This window comes from Vanellus vanellus (assembly GCF_965231255.1).
Source record: "Vanellus vanellus genome assembly, chromosome: 13".
In the NCBI taxonomy this organism is placed as follows: Eukaryota; Metazoa; Chordata; class Aves; order Charadriiformes; family Charadriidae; genus Vanellus; species Vanellus vanellus.
The window spans coordinates 3590081-3607703 of NC_138918.1; the positions used below are offsets into that span (position 1 = coordinate 3590081).

General features: G+C 50.2%; 1 protein-coding gene across 1 annotated transcript in view; it reads left to right on the forward strand.

The window, feature by feature from the left end:
* Positions 1 to 17339: 17339 nt before the first annotated feature.
* Positions 17340 to 17623, forward strand: part of JADE2 (jade family PHD finger 2) — an 87394-nt gene continuing 87110 nt past the window's right edge. The window contains exon 1 of the mRNA XM_082489726.1: positions 17340 to 17501. The gene's annotated coding sequence lies outside the window, so the exon portion shown is untranslated. The remainder of the gene's footprint in view (positions 17502 to 17623) is intronic.

The following is a 17623-nucleotide window of genomic DNA, read 5'->3' on the forward strand; positions in this document are numbered from 1 at the left end:
TAGGTGTTTATATTTTGGGAGCACGTACAGGGAATTGAGCCACAGACAGGCTGGGTGCTTTGCAAAAGCAGGAAAAAAAAAAAAAGACAATCCCTGCCCTGAAGGTCTTACGTTCTGCAGGAGTTATAACCATGGGGATGGGGGTACAGCATACAAAAAAAAAATAATTATATATAAGGTAAAGAGCCTTCTTTGGCAGCATAATTTGGTTTGGCTAATGCTTGGCTGAGAGCAGAGGTAGGGAGCAAAGAAAGGTGGAAAGAAAAAAATCTTAGTTCATCAGTTGCCCAACCGTAGCCAAGGCTGCGTTTGGTAGGTTTTTTTGGCAGAAGTGAGTTGTGAGGATAGTTTTGAAGAAGGAGAAAGGAGTGGCTGCTGAGATTTTATCGGGAAGGTTTTCCCAGGCTTAAAAGAAAGCCGGGGAGAAAGCGAGTCTGCGCTCAGGGAAGAGCTGAGAGCCGGATTACGGAGGGTGGCGGGGCAAAGGTTATGGGCTGGCCGTATGGTAGGAGGGTTATTGGCTCCGTGAGGTAAGAGGAGATGGGGAGAGGTAACAGGAATAAAGAGGAGAAGGCAAGAAGCTTGTAAATTATGTAAACGAAGGACCGGTATGATCGTGGAGTGAATTGATGTGGTCTTGAGGGCAGCTGTTAAAACTGAAGATGACGATATCTGATGTAAGAGGAGGGAGGCTGGGAGGAGATTTTTATTTTATTTTACTTTTTAATAAAAGGGGTTTAGAGACGTTAAAAAGCAAAAGAGCAAGCTTGAGACATGATTCCAAAGAAATCCAGTCTGGGCGTGTGGTGGGTGAGACTGGGCCTGAGCGAGTGGGAGGACGGGGGTGTCACCTGGGTGGGAAGGAGAGGAAGGGGGAAAAGAGGGAGGACTGCGGCAGCAGCCTACCACCGCCTTCCCAGGAGGGGCGGAAAGCAGCGGTCTGAGCTGTTCCAGTCTTTTTGAGTTATTTGAGTATTCTTCCAATTTATTTTTTGATTAACAGATCTTTATTTTTATATCATTACTGATTCTGGTGACTTACCCAGCGTGACAAAACGTGGGTGACTGCGGATGGTATCGCGGCTATCCAGTCAGTCTGATTCTTCATCATCTGACACCAACTTCAGGCAAACAAGGTTTCTTTTGCTATTTCCAACAGCAGAAAAAACCCTCTGAGAAAATTTTGTCTTGTGGTGTTTTATCCTTTCTAACTCTGGCCATCACTCAAATAAAAGACGGCTGTGGTCTGTGGAAAAAAGAATAATAATTAAAAAATAGATACTTACTTGTATTTTCCCAAACCACCGGCCCAGTTTACCCATTCCTGAGAAAAGACGCAATCAAGTAACGTTTTCCTTAATGTCAGAATGCAGAATAATGCCGAGATGACTCTTTCAAATAAGTTACTTTTATATTTGTCCCATCCAATGCAGAAGATAAATCAGCTATTTCTTTCTCCCACCCCAAATATTTACGTTTAGAAACGTTAAGTAGTAGATTTGTTTTCCTTTCTTTGCTTGGTTGGAAAAAAAAATTCTTTTTGTATTGATTTTTTTTTGTTTGTTCCTGTTGGAGCACAAAGACAGAATGTGGAACAGCTGAATATGGGTGGGGGGTTTTATATCTGTGTGTGCAACCAGTTACTCTTGGAGAGTATCATATCCCAGTATGGTATGATGGAAAGAAGGTGTGAAATCCTGGATCCAGCGACATCAGTAGCAATACTTCCTTCAGTTTTAATTTCCTTTATTAGATGTAAATAATAGAGTAATTCATACTCTTTCAAGACATGGACAGTGGGATCAGGTGTACCCTCAGCAAGTTTGCGAATGACACCAAGTTGAATGGTGCAGTTGACACGTCTGAGGGACGGGATGCCATCCAGAGGGACCTGGACAAGCTCCAGGAGTGGGCCCCTGTGAACCTCATGAGGTTCAACAAGGCCAAGTGCAGGGACCTGCAGCCAGGTCAGGGCAGCCCCTGGTATCAGCACAGGCTGGGGATGAAGGGATGGGGAGCAGCCCTGAGGAGAAGGACCTGGGGGTGTTGGTGGATGAGAAGCCCCCCATGAGGCGGCAATGTGCGCCGGCAGCCCAGAGAGCCCCCCGCCCCCCGGGCTGCATCCCCCGCAGCGTGGCCAGCAGGGCCAGGGGGGATTGTGCCCCTCTGCTGCGCTCTGCTCTGGGGAGACCCCACCTGGAATATTGTGTCCAGCTCTGGAGCCCTCAACATAAGAAGGACATGGACCTGTTGGAGCAGGGCCAGAGGAGTCCATGAAGATGACCCAAGGGCTGGAGCCCCTCTGCTGGGAGGACAGGCTGGGAGAGGTGGGGGGGTCAGCCTGGAGAAGAGAAGGCTCCGGGGAGACCTCAGAGCCCCTTCCAGTGCCTAAAGGGGCTCCAGGAGAGCTGGGGAGGGACTCTGGGTCAGGGAGGGGAGCCATGGGACGAGGGGGAACGGTTTTACACTGAAAGAGGGGGGAGTTAGATTACAAAGAAAATCTTGTTTGTGAGGGCGGTGAGCCCCTGGCGCAGGGTGCCCTGAGAAGCTGTGGCTGCCCCATCCCTGGAGGTGTTCAAGGCCGGGTTGGACGGGGTCTGAGCTACATGATCTCGTTGAAGATGTCCCTTGCAACCCAAACAATTCTGGGATTTTTCCAAAATAAGTCACTTCTCTGTGGTCCTCTTTAAGTCAGAAGCTGTTGGACTATTTTAACTCTCACCCACACTGGCAACAATTGCATTTCCATCTGTGGAGAAACCTCCATCGCAACTTTGGCTCTGAGTTTGCTTGTGTTTCCATGAGGAGTTCCTGAGCTGTGGATGGGGTGGGATAGTGAGGAGCAGTGCTGCCAGTGTCACTCTGCTGGGGAGGATCTCCGGGAGGTGACACTCCGGATCACGTCTGGGCTCATGTGGCCCAGCTGACACCTGCTGAGGAGGGAGCAGGTCCAGGCATCTCCCTCTGACAGCTCACTCCAAGGCATCTGTGCCGCCAGGAGCTCTCCCGATGCTTTGCAGAAGTCTCTATGTGCTGTGACAGCGTTATTTCCACTCAACAGGTGGCTGGAGGTGGAGTGAGGATGATGAAGGTGAAGTGATGCAGCCTCAGACTCTGGTACCCACCAGCTCCTCCTGCTATAATGTGGCAAGTCAACCCTCAGATCTACAGGAAGACTATCAGCTGAGAAATACGGCCCCAAACGAGCCCTGCGGCTCTTTGGACTTTGGACTTGGAGATGATGCTCGGGGATGGGCATCTCCAGCAGCCCTCGATTCCCAGGCTTCTCACCCCGCTCTCCCAGTGGTGGTAGCACATTTGCATAAGAAGCAACTGGGTGAGTAATTCCTGCCTCTGCAGACATCAAATGCTGCAAGTATTTTTGCGGTAAACCCGTTGCTGCTCTGGGCAGGGAGGATGCACTTTGCTCCGAAAGCGAAGGATGAAAGCCTCTGTGGCGAGGGCTGCGCTTTGAAAGCGACTGAGCCCAATCGTCTGCACAAACAACTGTTTTATTATCAGAATAACTGATCTCCCAAAGCGTTTAACGCCACTGCCGGCACCAAACGGAGCCAGCGCACGCGGCAGCCTTGCAGCCTTTTGCTAGCGCTGCTGAGCGACCGAATCTTACCCCATCGATATATATCGCCGTTAATCGCGATAACATAGCAGATTTAAGGGATTCACCTGTTTAGGTTGCTTGTTCAAGTGGGCTCAGGGTGGTACACGGGGAAAATAAGCACCATTAGATGCTCAGCCCGTATCTACATGACCTGAAATGGCCGTATTTGCCCAATTCCTAAGCTACAGGTGTGCAGCGACAGAGACCTGTGGTTGCCATCACGGAACGGAGTCTAAGAATAAACTAGATTTGCATATCTGTTTGTAGATAAGATCATTACTTCAGAGCCAGGCGGCGGACACAGCCGATGGGCAGACTGTGAACCCGGGTGCTGGGTTACTCCTGACATTGGCCTTGGCCACTTCTGTCACTGGAGCAAAAATTTGTGTGCTTCTGCTTTCTTACACGGAGAGAAGGATATACTGGTCCCTGGATTAAAAGCGTTATTAAGGAGCCACGTTATGATTATAATTGCTATTTTACAGGCTGAGCAGCGTGCAGAAGCTGGCAGCGCTGCTGCTGAGCTTCCTCGAGGAGCGCGGGCATTTGCGAAAAGGGGGGAAGAAACCGTACGGGAGGATTTTCTCATAAATAAGCTGAGGAAACAGATTATCTGTGAAACAGCCAAGAGTTTTTATTTACTGCGAAAATCTGAATCTCGCTCTCAATTTCCCATCAAGATAAAATGCAGGCATTTGGTTAAAATGGTAACTTAATGCTCCAGAGGTTTAATTACCACCACTTTATAATCAGAATCAACACGGAGCGCAGTCTGCAGCTCCCGACTTCAACAAGAAATGCAGATCCCCACAAAGCAGCCAATATAGGGCAGATATATCGCATGCGCTCGGATTTTGTGGTCCTTCCCACAGCTGAACTTGCAAATCCGCTATTGCTAATAGTTTTCTTTCAAACCTCAGGTTCTTCCTTAGCTATTATCAAACTCTATAGCTCCTTATTACTACACTTCAACTTTTTTTGTGTGTATAATTTCTATATAGGTGTGCGTGGTACTGGATTAAGGGAGTTCACAGCGCTGGAAACTAAATTTCCAAATTTTTTTTATATATGAACAGAAAGCACCGTTCAGAACTAGTCTCGGTAGTGGTGATTATTGTAACTTTGTAAGGGCCTTGGTCCGAAAAGGGTGAAGAAGGCAGATCTGTCTTCTGGACTGTGGCTGATGTGATCTCTGGCATGAGCCTCCGCCCCACAGGACGGATGATCGCTGCTCCTCTATTGCAGTTCCTGGAGCTTCTCTCTAAAGATTTCAGGTCTTGCAGAGCAGACGTCGGGCCAGCCTGGGTCTTACTTGGTATGGTTTTCCCTTCTGCAAGTTAAAATTGCAGAATATCTTTTCTCCAGTGCATTTTTCCAGCGCATTTCCTGCGCAAGGTCTGTGCCAGCTGTTGCCGACCCCTGCGAAAATTGCACATACTCTACATTTTCGCTCGTTATTTTCCATTTAGTGAGCAAAGCCTCCACCCATGTTACAGCCACGGTCCTGCCCGGCACTGAGGTAGCTCTGTCCCAGCAAACCCGGCCAGCACGGCTATCGCCAGCCACGCCGCCGCCATCCTCTGCCTTCTGCCGCGGGTCGAGCCCTGACTTCACATCACGGGATGCTCCCGAGCCGGGGCTGTTCCTCTGTCACAATTTCTGCTCTCTCTCAGCGAGGGTTAATTTTTCTCATCATCACCAGCCCCCCCCCCCCTATAAAAAGCAGCGCTTTCTGTATCCTGGCCCCCACCGACTTGTGGAAATGAGAGATACCCTATTAACAGGCTTTGTACAAACACAAGCGTCGGTCTGGTTAGCGCCAGCACTTTCCATCCAGCACTAGTATTTGTTTTTCCATGCTCTTAATCTTATAAATTGAATCGAGTCTGATAAAAGTGACTTCCTGAATATTGCATAACAGTTTGTGTCTGTCGGGATGGAAGACAAACAAACCTGACCTTGAACTCGGAAAGTTTCCTCCCTGCAGGTAGGAGCTTCCAAAAGCTTGCGCTGATCTGGGAAATGCCGGGTCTCCTCGTTGCCCTGGGACACCAGGGGGGCTTCCCCGGAACCCACCCTCTCTCCTCCCCCCCACCCGAAAAAAAAAAAAAAAGCTTTGGGAAATGCTTTGGATCCTCCTCTGGGGACCGAAGAATCCCCAGAAAGAGCTGCAGCAAAAAGCCAGCAGCGTGTTCTTGCTCCAAAAAGGAGGCAGAGGAGAAATCCTGTCCATATCTGGCATAGCTTAGCCTCCAGGGATTAATTAAAGGCTTTTTCAGTTTTTCTTTCAAACCTCACAACATTCATCTCCGCCTCACTGAATAGGGGAAAGGGAGAGGCATTCTCTCTGGTCAATCACCAGCCTGTTTCAATTTTCAGTTTTACATTGCAGTAATATTTTTTTCCTAAGGGAATACCACAGGAAGGGCAAACTTTGGCTTCTCACCATTGGAGCATTACGTCAGTTGTTACTGAGCTGGAAATGTGAGTGGCGGGCGAAACGAACGGTCCCTCAACTTAGCGACCCCCCCTTTCCTTGGTGCTTCTGTCCCCTCTTCCCTGCCCGTGGGTAAGGCAGGCGGAGGTGTTGGCAGCGCCAGCGTGGGACAGGGGACCGGGAGCCTGTGCGTGGTGATGCCCCGGGCGCAGGGAGGTGTCCTGCATCCCCGGAGCTGCTGGCAGCGCTGGGGCTGGAGCCCCGGAGACTGATGGAGCTCTGGGGCAGCAAAATCCTTTCTTCTACAACTCAGGCTCGTGGGGATGGATGCCATGGCAGGGAAAGGGCCACCCAGGTCTCTGGGGTGGTCTCTGGCTGTGGTATGGGGTGTTTCCCCCCCACTACCCTTTCTGAGAGTAAAACCGCCACGACACGTGGGGTCTTTCACGTGGCTTTCCCAGTGTCAGAAAAAGCGTGTGACTTTGGGGACTCTGGATTTTGGGCAGCCTCCTGAAGAAGCACCACGGCTCCTGGCTCAGCCTGCCCCGAGCGCGTGCGTGGTGCCCCGTCCATCGGGCTCCGCAGACCCTCCGGCTGCACGCCGCCTACAGCCCTTGTTTTCTGACCCCATTACCTATTCCAGTTTGGATTTCAGCTGCTTAGACTTGATTATTTTAAACCCCCTCTATCTGATTATCAGCAGCCCAGCCAGGCCAGACCTGAAGCTTCCTGGGGGATCCCCAGCAGCATCGCAGAAGGATAATTTATCTCTTATTTATGCTCCTGGGGGGGGTTGTTATGGGGACAGCGGGAGGCTGGGGGAAAGCAGTCCCCTCTGCACCCCCTGGGCTGCAGCCTCACGAAATGGAGAAACTTTCCCACCTTGCTGCGTGAATGCCTTGCTGCTCCCAGTACGCAGGGAGATGCATGCTGGCAGGTACCCGGAGGTATTGGTGATGGGCAGCACAGCACACGCTACGCGCTGGGGTGGGAGGATGCTTCTGGAAGCAGAGCATTCGGGTGACGGCTGAGAGCACAGCGTGGCCGCCCGGCACCGACATGCCGGCATGGCAGCGCGCAGCAGATCGGCATGGCAGCGCGCAGCAGATTGGTACCAAAGCCGGGCAGCCCTGCGCAACCTTTCCCAGAACTGCCTTGCTCTTGCTTTTTGGTTTTTCTATTGTTATCCTAAAGCTGTCCTCCTCCTCCCCCCCAGCAGGATGAAGAAGCCTCCAGCTGGCCTAGGAGGCTTATCAGCTCTGTCTGGCTGGGTGTTAACAGTCTATTTGCATAAGTACCTGTCCCCGTCATATGCCACTTGCCTTTGTGACTCACTGTATTTATTTATTTTTTCCTCCGGCAGCCAGGCTGGCGGCCGTGCTGCTCCCTGAGGTATGCCAGGGCAGATGCCACCACCCCCGGGCACCTCCAGCCAGGGTGCACGCCCTCCCTGGCTCACCAGCTCCTTCTGCCCTGCGGGACCAGCTTGGAAATTAAACGTCTAACTGGCTGGGTCCCGTTTTCTCCTGGCTGTCAAGAGAAAATTAAACTGTCCTCCCCCCCCTCTGCTTTCACGCCTCGGCAGCTGTCCCTGGCTGGGGACGGCCAGCCTTCCCCCGGGACGGCAGTCCCAGCTCGCGTGGCAGGGAAGGGTGACGCAGCCGGGTCGATGGCTGCGCGATGGGTAACGCGCTGTCTCCTCCCTGCTGCTCGGTGGGCATGAGCGGAGAGCCTCAGAGCCCTCTCTGAACTCGGGTCGCAGCTCCGAAGGCAGAGGCAGCGTAGCCCGTCCGCCCGACTGCTCTGGATGCGCGGCGCTGAAGCAAGCGTCGCTCCAGCTCTGCTCCGAGCCTTGGTCATGACCGTGGAGTCACCTCCTCAGGTAGGAGCTAAGCGGTCTTGTTTCTGCTCATTAGCTCTGAAAGGTTTTTCCATCCATAATAAGAAAGTCATTAACGTTAAACTTCCGCTGCCAGGTACGATTGATTTGAAGATTATAACCACTATAAAGGGGGTATATGCGTTGCATATACAATGTGTTGAAGTCCTGGCATGCAGGAATTGTTGCTTCAATGGTTGTCCGTCACCCGTGGAGCTCACCAGAAAGCGGCTCAGACAGATGTGGGGCTGCTCAGTACTAGTTAACAGCAGCCTGTTTTCAAAGGGCAAAGGTAAATTCAAATAAACAGTTGGTACGTCCTCTGCAGAGGGGCTGTAATCCTGTCCTAGGAGGCGACGGACTCAATCATTTAACAAGTCTTCATGCTCTCCTTTCTGTGATGTTTTACAAATATAGCACGCAACCTCGAGGTCCTCCGTGCTCACAGGAGGGCAATGCTCAGTGCGGGATCCCCTCTGCAAGGAGCCACCAGGACTGAAGTATTTTCTTCTGAACATGGCCCAGAAACCCGTCCTGCTGGTGTGTTATACCTCCCCTCCATGGCTGATGAGGCAGTGAATCAGCTGTCCATCCATCCGTTCATCCAACCAGCCACTTCTTGTATGTAGAAGTTAATTGAGACACATATTTCCGGCATTCATCGTATCATTCATCATATAAAGCGCTTTTGACAACGTATCAGTTGAGCCGTGCCAACTGCGCGTGCGTGGCTCCTCTGACCCGGAGAGTGGATGGAGGAAGTTGGGTGTGAAGAACGAGGCACATCCAGTCCCAGTTTTGCCTGTGGTACCCGGGGTGTGATGTTACAGGGCAGATTGAAGAGTGCCCCGCAACGGAGAGAGGTAAGCGAGGGTGGGAAGGTGGATAACCAGCAATTTGATATGAATATGATCGTTGAAGAAGATCAGTGGACCGGATTGTCCAAAGAAAAATGCAGTGGATAGCAGATGGAGAAAATAGAGAGAGGAAGAACATCGTGACAATACACCGCCTGAGCCATCCAAGAAGTGGCTAAAAGAGGAGCTGGACCACTAAAGGATAAGGTCACGAAGCCAGGAGATGGCTGCAGGAATCCCATTCCTTCTTTAAGAAGAACAGTGCCCAAGCTTTCAGCTAAGGCAGATTCAGTGGCTGCTTTTGGAGGCATGTGAGGGTGGCAAACCCACTCTGGCTTCCACAGTTACCCAGAAAAGAGTCTGATTTGTGACCAAAATTCAGATGCCCTCATTTTCCCACCCTGGCACTGATGATTGCATGCCTGTGGACTGTAGGGTGGCCATTCTGGCTTTAAAGACACAACAAAATAAATGTTATCGCTGCAGCTTTCTTGAATTTACAGGCAGACTTTGCTCCTAAATACGCTGCCTGAAAATGATTTGAAAATTACAAATCCCATAAAATGTGGATTATCTGGTTATGTCAAACCCAGAATAATTGAAATTAAATTAGCAGGATTACTCCAGAGGCGTTTGGTGGGGTGGGTGCTCCTTGTCTGTTCCTCCTGTCTTGCGATGAGCATCGCCCCTCCAGCAATCGCGCTTCAGCAGCAAGGGAGAGGCAGTTCCCAGGGTAGCTCCTGGTTGTGTCGGAGCAGTGTTTTCCAGCCTTGGCGATGTCAGCAAATGGTCCTGTGGTGCAAAAAGCACATGGGATGGGACGCAGCTGCCTATGTGGCATGCAGCTTGCTCAGCAAGGAGGTAGAATCATAGAATCACAGAATGGTTTGGGTTGGAAGGGACCTTGAAGACCATTCCAGTTCCAGCCTCCCCTGTCCCCTGGACAGGGACACCTCCCACCAGCCCAGGTTGCTCCAAACCGCGTCCAACCTGGCCTTGAACACCACAGCTTCTCTGGGCAACCTGGGCCAGCATCTCATCACCCTCACAGTGAAAAATTTCTTCTGAATGTCTAATCTAAATCTCCCTTCTTCCAGTTTGAAGCCATTCCCCCTCGTCCTACGACTACATGCCCTTGTAAAAAGTCCTTCCCCAGCTCTCCTGCAGGCCCCCTTTAGCGGGGGATGAAAAGACTGGATCAATGTCTTCAAACTTCAGAGGAGGAGAAGGCGGAGATCTTGGATCCAAAATCTTATTTACCGTCCCTCTCTCATAGCCCTTTGTGCCTTATGCTAATAAATAGTGCTGCACGTGCACAACTTGATCCAGACTCTGAAGAAATCAATAGGAACTGCCAGATGCTCCATCCGCTGAAAATCACATTGTGCATTTATGTGACTAAAGGTGGCTTTCGGAGCCAGCTTTCGGGCACCCTTTTGAAAAGCTGGTATTCGAGCGCGTTGTGTCGCGCCCTGGCTATAATCAGACCCGATGAATTTTCTTGACATAAATATTGGGTGAAGTATCTCAAGAAATCCCTCCCTTTCCATCTTTGTCTCTTTTCCTCAAATGCGTTAGCAGCTGATTTGTCTTTCTGGCTACTCTTAGGTCTTTCTGGAGCGTTGTCACCAGTCCCAGGTCCCACGTGCCTCCCTCGCTGCTGGCTCCATCCAGGCTAAATTTGCTGCTTGGGAATATTGCTCAGGCGATGGAGCGTCCGTGTCAGCCCCCCCTATGGTTAAAACCGACCCCGTAAGCAAACCCTCATCATTTTATTTATGACTTTTGGATGAGATAATGGTTTTCCACTTTGAAAAGAAAGCTCTCTACTTCAACATTTATTTTCTATAAATGCCTTGGCATTTATATTGCAACAGGAGACTATTCAGTGACATTATCTGATAAATATCGTGTTATACAGCTGCAATTTACAATGCATATATTTTTAACAGTGCTTCTAAGCTAAATTAAATGCTTCTAAAATATGGTACTTACGGAAAACAAATGTCTGTTCTAGCAATTTTGTTTTTCAGGGTACACTATTTTTTTAAAACCAGATACCATCTTTATCCTGTCAGGCAGTAAATTATGCACTTGCACTTTCATAAACTCTCCCCTTGGGAACTTAGTCAATGAAATGGAAATGTCTTTTTCACACCCTCCAACTCCAGAGAAACACAGGGAAATAGCCAACTCGGTTATAAACTGAACGTCTAGAGGGAATCCATATAAAATGTGGATTAATGCAGTCTTGATGCATGTATTGTTTAGCATATGTACCGTTCACTCAAATGGCGCATTGAATTGTGACTCAGATCTTTACCGTCTCTTTTTTTTTATTGTTATATATATATAATTGGGAGAGTAATTGCATGTTCTATAATGCAGTGGGATCTGCAGGTGGGAAGACCATCGCTGGCACCTGGCTGTTACCTCCTCCCGTCCCCGGGCAGCTCCGGGAGGAGGAAAGCTCCGTTGGCCTCCTCGGGGGGTAAAACACGACTGCTTTTACACCTCGGTGGATCCTTCCCCAGGTCGCGGGGTGGGAATGGGCAGGATGAGGGTTTGCCATGGCATGTCCTGCCTTTGGGATAGTCCTTCATGAGGGAGAGAAGAAGTACTTAGGCAGTTGGACCAGATGATCCTTGTAGGCCACTTCCATCAGAACTATTCTAAATCTTCTAAATCTACTTCTGTTTTCCTCGTCCATCACTCAGAACTATGGGGTTTGCTCGTAGCAGCCAAACGTCTTCACGCTGAAACTCCACATGGTCTGAGGAGCCGCGTTATCCCATCACCGCATCTAACGTGGAAGGCTTGAACTGCCAACAGAAAGGGAGCGAAGGGATGAAAGTGGGGAAGTGTGTTGCAGGGGAGTATGCTGCGATGCTCAAGGATCCGTCCAAAGCAGGAGGAGCTTCAGCAGCTCCTCTGTCGCAGGAGCGGCTCTCAAGCTGTTCAGCTGATGCTGATGGTCCTCGTTTCCCCAAATCTACCCTCAAGATCCCTTTGAAAGCCCCAGTTCTTCCAGTCTGGGGACTGGATGAAACGTGCGCTGCGTTAGATGTGCTCTGTAATAGAAGTGAGCTTACAGAAAACAGAGAAACCAACAGAAAAAAAAAAGGAATCTTGAAATTTGGCAGAAAAAAAAATCAGTGTACAAAACCCACAAGAACGTGAGCATCTTTGCACAAAACCACTTACGGATGCGTTCCTTAAAGGTAATCCCTTCAGACAGAGAGAGGCTGCCATTTCTCTGAAAGATATTAGAGCAGCTGTTGCTAGAACGTAAGAGAATTTTTGAGCTCTCCATCAAGGGATGGACATTTGTAATGCTCTATCTACTTTTTCTGTTTGTTTGTTTACAGTTTATTTTGATACCAAATTCCTAGCTACTGACAGTAATTGAGACTGCAAACAAAATCTCACTATCCACTGATCTGCCAAATCAAATTTTCTTCTCCTGTAAGTATAGTATTTTTCCTTAGCTTCAGAGAGGAAAAGAATTATGCGGAATGAATGAGAAAGAAAAGGGTTTAGTTTATGTAATGACCACAGCCGCCATCTCTCCCTTGATCTTTCCGTAGTAGTTCGTTCTCGAAGATGGGAGCGATGATTATTGTAATTTAGAGCAGAGCTCGTTCTTTCCCCTTTTACCGCATCTGCTTACTACTTTCCAAATTAACACATATTTTAATAAAAACTAAATATCCTGATTATAGCTGGGATATTGGACGACCCTGTTGGGGATACGGACACAGCAAGATTTTCATAATCTCTGTGTTCCCCTCCTGGAATGGCCGTGTACTGCTCTGGTCCTTGATAGAAATTAAAGTAGCCACGAGACTATTTTGACGATTTCTGGCTACCAGAGAATCATAGAATCATAGAATTGTCTAGGTTGGAAGAGACTCTTGGGATCATCGAGTCCAACCATCTACCCGCAGAGGCCACAGAAGAGGGTATCTAAGGCAGTCAATTAGCAGCCAGGTGTCTCCTGCACTGTTTTCAAGTTGTGTGGAGCCCTCTGAGGATCTCCATGAGCTCTCTGTCATCAGAACCTCTCCCTGCCTTGTGGTGGTCCTCCAGCGCCCAGCTTCGAGCCCAGTGGGCATCACTGCAGGAACAGGCACGCCGCGGCCTGGGAGATGAGCTTTCCTCCCGGTTTCTCGCCGGCTAACATTGCTAAATAGGTTGTTTCTAAAGGTCTTCAAAACAACATGGGATAGGACAAGAGGAAATGGCCTCAAGTTGCACCAGGGGAGGTTTAGGATGGATATTAGGAAAAATTTCTTCACTGAAAGGGTTGTCAAACGTTGGACCAGGCTGCCCAGGGCAGTGGTGGAGTCGCCATCCCTGGAGGTATTTAGCAGACGGGTAGATGTGGTGCTGAGGGACGTGGGTTAGTGGTGGGTTTGGCAGTGTTGGGTTGGGTTTGGTGATCTTCAAGGTCCCTTCCAACCTCGACGATTCTACGACATTGACTTTTCATTGTATTTGGGGACCCCTCGCACTCCCTTGGACCTGTTCTATCCGCGCGTCTGGCGGTAACGTACTACAGCAATCAAATTTGATGGCAACACGGCCACTGAATTTTCCTCTTCCTCTCCCATGAGATCTGTCTGCACTGAGGTTTTCACTGGTCTCAAGTCATGTTGAGAAGTTTTATTAAAATGAAGTGTTTATGGAAAATAAATATTATAGTAGGGAGTTTTCTTTTCAAAGCGGAAAACCATTATCTCACCCAAAATTCATAAATAAAGTGATGGGGGTTTGCTTACGGGGTCGGTTTTAACCATAGCGGGGCTGACACAGACACTCCATCGCCTGAGCAATATTCCCAAGCAGCAAACTTAGCCTGGACGCACCAACTACTTTGTATGCTCGTTCTCCTGAAGCTGCTTTAACAGTTTTCTAATCCCAGCTCTAGGCTGAGCCAATTCACCCCTAAAATCACCGTGTTCAGACCTAGTGGTGCCAGCACCGCCTTCCCCCAAAGCGTGGCAGCAGCCCCGAGGCACGGGCAGGGGCAGCGCGAGCTCCGCGGCACTTTGGGGCGCTCCTGGTCGGTGACGGGATTTAACTCCACAGAACTTGCACGAAGCTCATACAAACTCCGTCCTTCGCTCAAACCCATCTGTTAATTCTACTTACGTGCTCATCGTGGAAAGGTTGCCTCTTATTTTTCTTGTAGGTATGCAAAAATCAGCACCGGTGAACAAAGATGAAAGGAAAACGCTGCTGGTTTCTTCCCTGGAGATTGTATTTCTTACTTGTTGCATAACTGCTTATTTTAGCATCAATCAGCCCAGCCTTTGTTGTGGAGACAATTCTGTCCTTTTAGAGGATTTGTGCAGTATTATTTCTTCCAAAAGGCTTTTTTTTTGTTTTTATTATTAGATTTATTTCTTCTCTTAGCAAATGCCAGCTGACAACACCCTGTCAGAGCTCTTCATAAATGTTACATAAATGTCATGCTATGTAAACTGAGCATCATATATATCATATACATGACCTTTCTGTAGAACCACCCGGCAAGTGTTAGCTCTGTATATTTTATCTGTACGTGTTACACACATGAATTTGGATGCAAGTTTTGTATGAGCATGCATATATGGTAGCCAAAAATCTGTGAAGTGTGTGGTCGCTACTGCCCGGGAAAGTACTCAAAATGCAGAAATGTCGAACTTTCTTGTTGCCAGTGCAACTTTTGTTGAAGCAGACCAGGAATTAAATTGAGTGATCGGATGCTATTTTTCTTCTGCGCCGCTACGGCGCGCAGTGCGTTGAGACGGTCGGCGAGGGGCCGAGCAATGCTGGCGCGGTCCTGTTGTTCCGCACACGATCCTGGGCCTTCGCTCAGCACAGGATTCCCCCGTCTGACCGCTTTTGGATTTCGCAGCAGTAGAAAACGCAGCTCCGATATTCCTGGGGGCGGTTTGGAAAGCGGAACGAGGCGCTCCTCTTCTGGCTAGCACAGATGCCATGAGGTTGCTGCGGACCTGCTGTGCGCGCCCCGTCTGCACCGAGGAACTGAGGCGCGTACCTGGATTGTGCCATGCTGTGACCTCCTTTGGCGGTCCAGAAACGCTGGAGAAATGGCCAGGAGGGTGTTAAGGCTGTAGTGCTGTACAGGACCAAAGCAGGGACGTTGGCAGGTTCCTCTGAAGACAGAATTATTAATTTCCTCGTGGCTTTTTCTACGGGACTTTCCACTACGCTGCACCAGTGCTTCAGCACCTTCATTAATCCTCCCCAAACACCCGTTATGAAGATGGGTCAGGGTGACACATGGATGGATTGAGGTCAGTTTTGACTAATTCAGGGTACTCCATCTGAGAAGCGTAATGTCTGCTTTTTCAGAGCATTTAACACGATACAGCACTTCATACATGCAAGCGCAGCACCCACAGCGTCCATCTGGACGAAGATGGATGTCAGCAATTCAGGCTAAAGGTTTCCAGCAATGTGGGCAATACAACCGTCAGCACCCAAAAGCTTGGTTTAATGACTTTGTTAGCACTACGAAGCAAGCCCAGGGCAAGGGCAAGGAGAGAATCCTCTTCTTTGGGAGAGTTTTATCCCGTTGTCGCTGTCGGACTGTGTCGGTGTCTTTTAGCCCTTGCATCGCTCCGTGGGCAGGTTTTGATTCTGCAGATAAGATGAGAATCTGGCCAAAATTTGTTTCCTTTTTGACTTAGGCATGACAGTGTCTTATTGAAAACAGATTGTGACGAAGTAATTAAGAACTGCATTAGAATACACGTGCGTGAGAGTCTCCGTAAATTGGTACAGAATGCCCCACTTTGGCCATTTCTGACCTTCTTACCAGGTAACACAGTGACCTTTAAAACATCTCCTGACGCAGCCTGTGCTCACGGATGGGACGGGATCCATAGGTGAAGTGCTGGCAGTGAATGCTGCTGGGCACCGCAGCACCGCGGCCGGTGTCTGCCGAGGTACCTGGGGCTGCTGGGGACCGACAGAAAGGGGCCATGCTCACGGGTCCCACTGCTCTTGTACAACCAGGAAAGGCTTTCCTAACTGGGGGCTGAAGTTTCCCGTTCCCCAGGGGGCCGTTCTGAGCACCCCAGAACAGCATGTGCCCAGAAGGCACCCAAAAGCATCGTCTTGAGGGACTTCAGCAACCAAAATCAGGCACGGTTTTGCTGTGTGTTGTGAGCTGCTTGTCTTCAAAGCCCAGTAACATGACTAATTTGGGTGGGTTTATCTAAAAGCCTATAATAGGCTGCCTAACGCCAAATTTCAAGACCCTATTTCCAGAGTTACAGTCCTAAAAAAATTCAACAAGCCCAAGAATGACCAAAGCAATGCTCCTCTGCTATCATCCTTGGAAGAGCCAAAGGACTTGGAGCATTCGGAAAACGCCCAGCACAGGCTGCCAAGGCAGAAAATTGCAGCCCAATTCATTCACGTTTGGCAAATTATAAGCCAGAACCGGGCTGTACGGCGGGGAGCATCTGATCGCCTCTGTTGTGGTGATTCCAGCTGCGGTCCCAATGGTTTAACAACCAGTAACTCACCGGTTGTAGAGCTGATGAGCTTAACGAATTTAAGAGAGGATGGCAGATTGTGATTGAAAGACCGTCTTCAACCTGAACGTTAATCTTCTGCAGCAACAGTTTAAAACTGTGCAAGACAACTTCTGCAGGTTGTTTTACTGTAGGGCCTCCGAGAGTTTGTTAAGATGTACATGGTACACACCACGCCACCCAATTATTATTATTTTAATTTAAGAAAGCGCTTATTTATCTCGGCAGACGCTCTGTTGCCATTTTTAATCCCAGGGCGACAACTCACTGCCAGCAACCCTGAGCCGCGCAGAGCCCAGAGCTCCCATTTGGGGAGCACACGGTGGGGTCACCCCCCCGGGGGGTGTAGAGGGGGGCACCGCTCCTCTCCGCGGAAACTCTGCCGAGTTTGGGTGTTGTTTTGTTGTTTGGGTTTTGGTTTGTTTTTTTTTGGGGGGGGGGGGGGGGGAGGAGGGGAGGGAACGCGACACCCCCCTTCGGGGGCTTTGCTGCTGCGGCTGCATCTGCCACTCGGGGCGGCGTGTGCCGGCGGGGCCCGCGGAGCAGCGCGGAGCCTCCGCGGCAGTTCCCACGCCGCCGGCCCGCCCCGCGGCCGCGGAAGTTTTGCTACGCGCTGTGTGTGTGCGTGTGCGTGTGTGTATGTGTGCGTGTGTGTATGAGGAGGGGGCGGCTCCACACCTCGCCCCCCCAACCCTCTCCGCGATGGGCAAGAACCGTCTTTTTTGACGCAGGAGAAATGGCAAATTTTAAGTACGTCATTAATATGGCGCCAAAAGGTTTTTTTTTTTTTTTTAAGTATAAGCTTGCTTTTTTTTTTTTTTTTTTAAGGTTGCAGCAGCGGCCCCGTCTACGTCTGTGCGCAGCGCGGAGAGAAAGGGGGGGGGAAGAGGAGGGAAAGAGTGTGTGTGTGTGTGTGTGTTGGGGGGGAAGAAGAAGAGGAGGAGGAGGAGGAGGAGGAGGAGGAGGTGGGGGGGGGAAGGACCGGCGGGGCGAGTGGCCGGGCGAGCGGCGGGGCGAGCGGCGCTGGGGCTCCGGGCAACGCCATGGGGCCCCGGCGACCGGCGGGGGGGTGAGAAACGGCGGCGGTCCGGTCCGGGATGGGAACGGGGCTCCCCCCTTCACCTGGCCCTACCGCTGCGCCCGGGGAAGGCAAAAAGCGCAGGAGGGCGAGAAATTGAAGATTTTTTGGGGGTTGGGGGGGGTGGGGGGGTGGGTTAGGGAGGGAAGGGGGGGGGTTGGGGGGTGAAGAGCCGCCACCATTATCCGTTCCCCCCC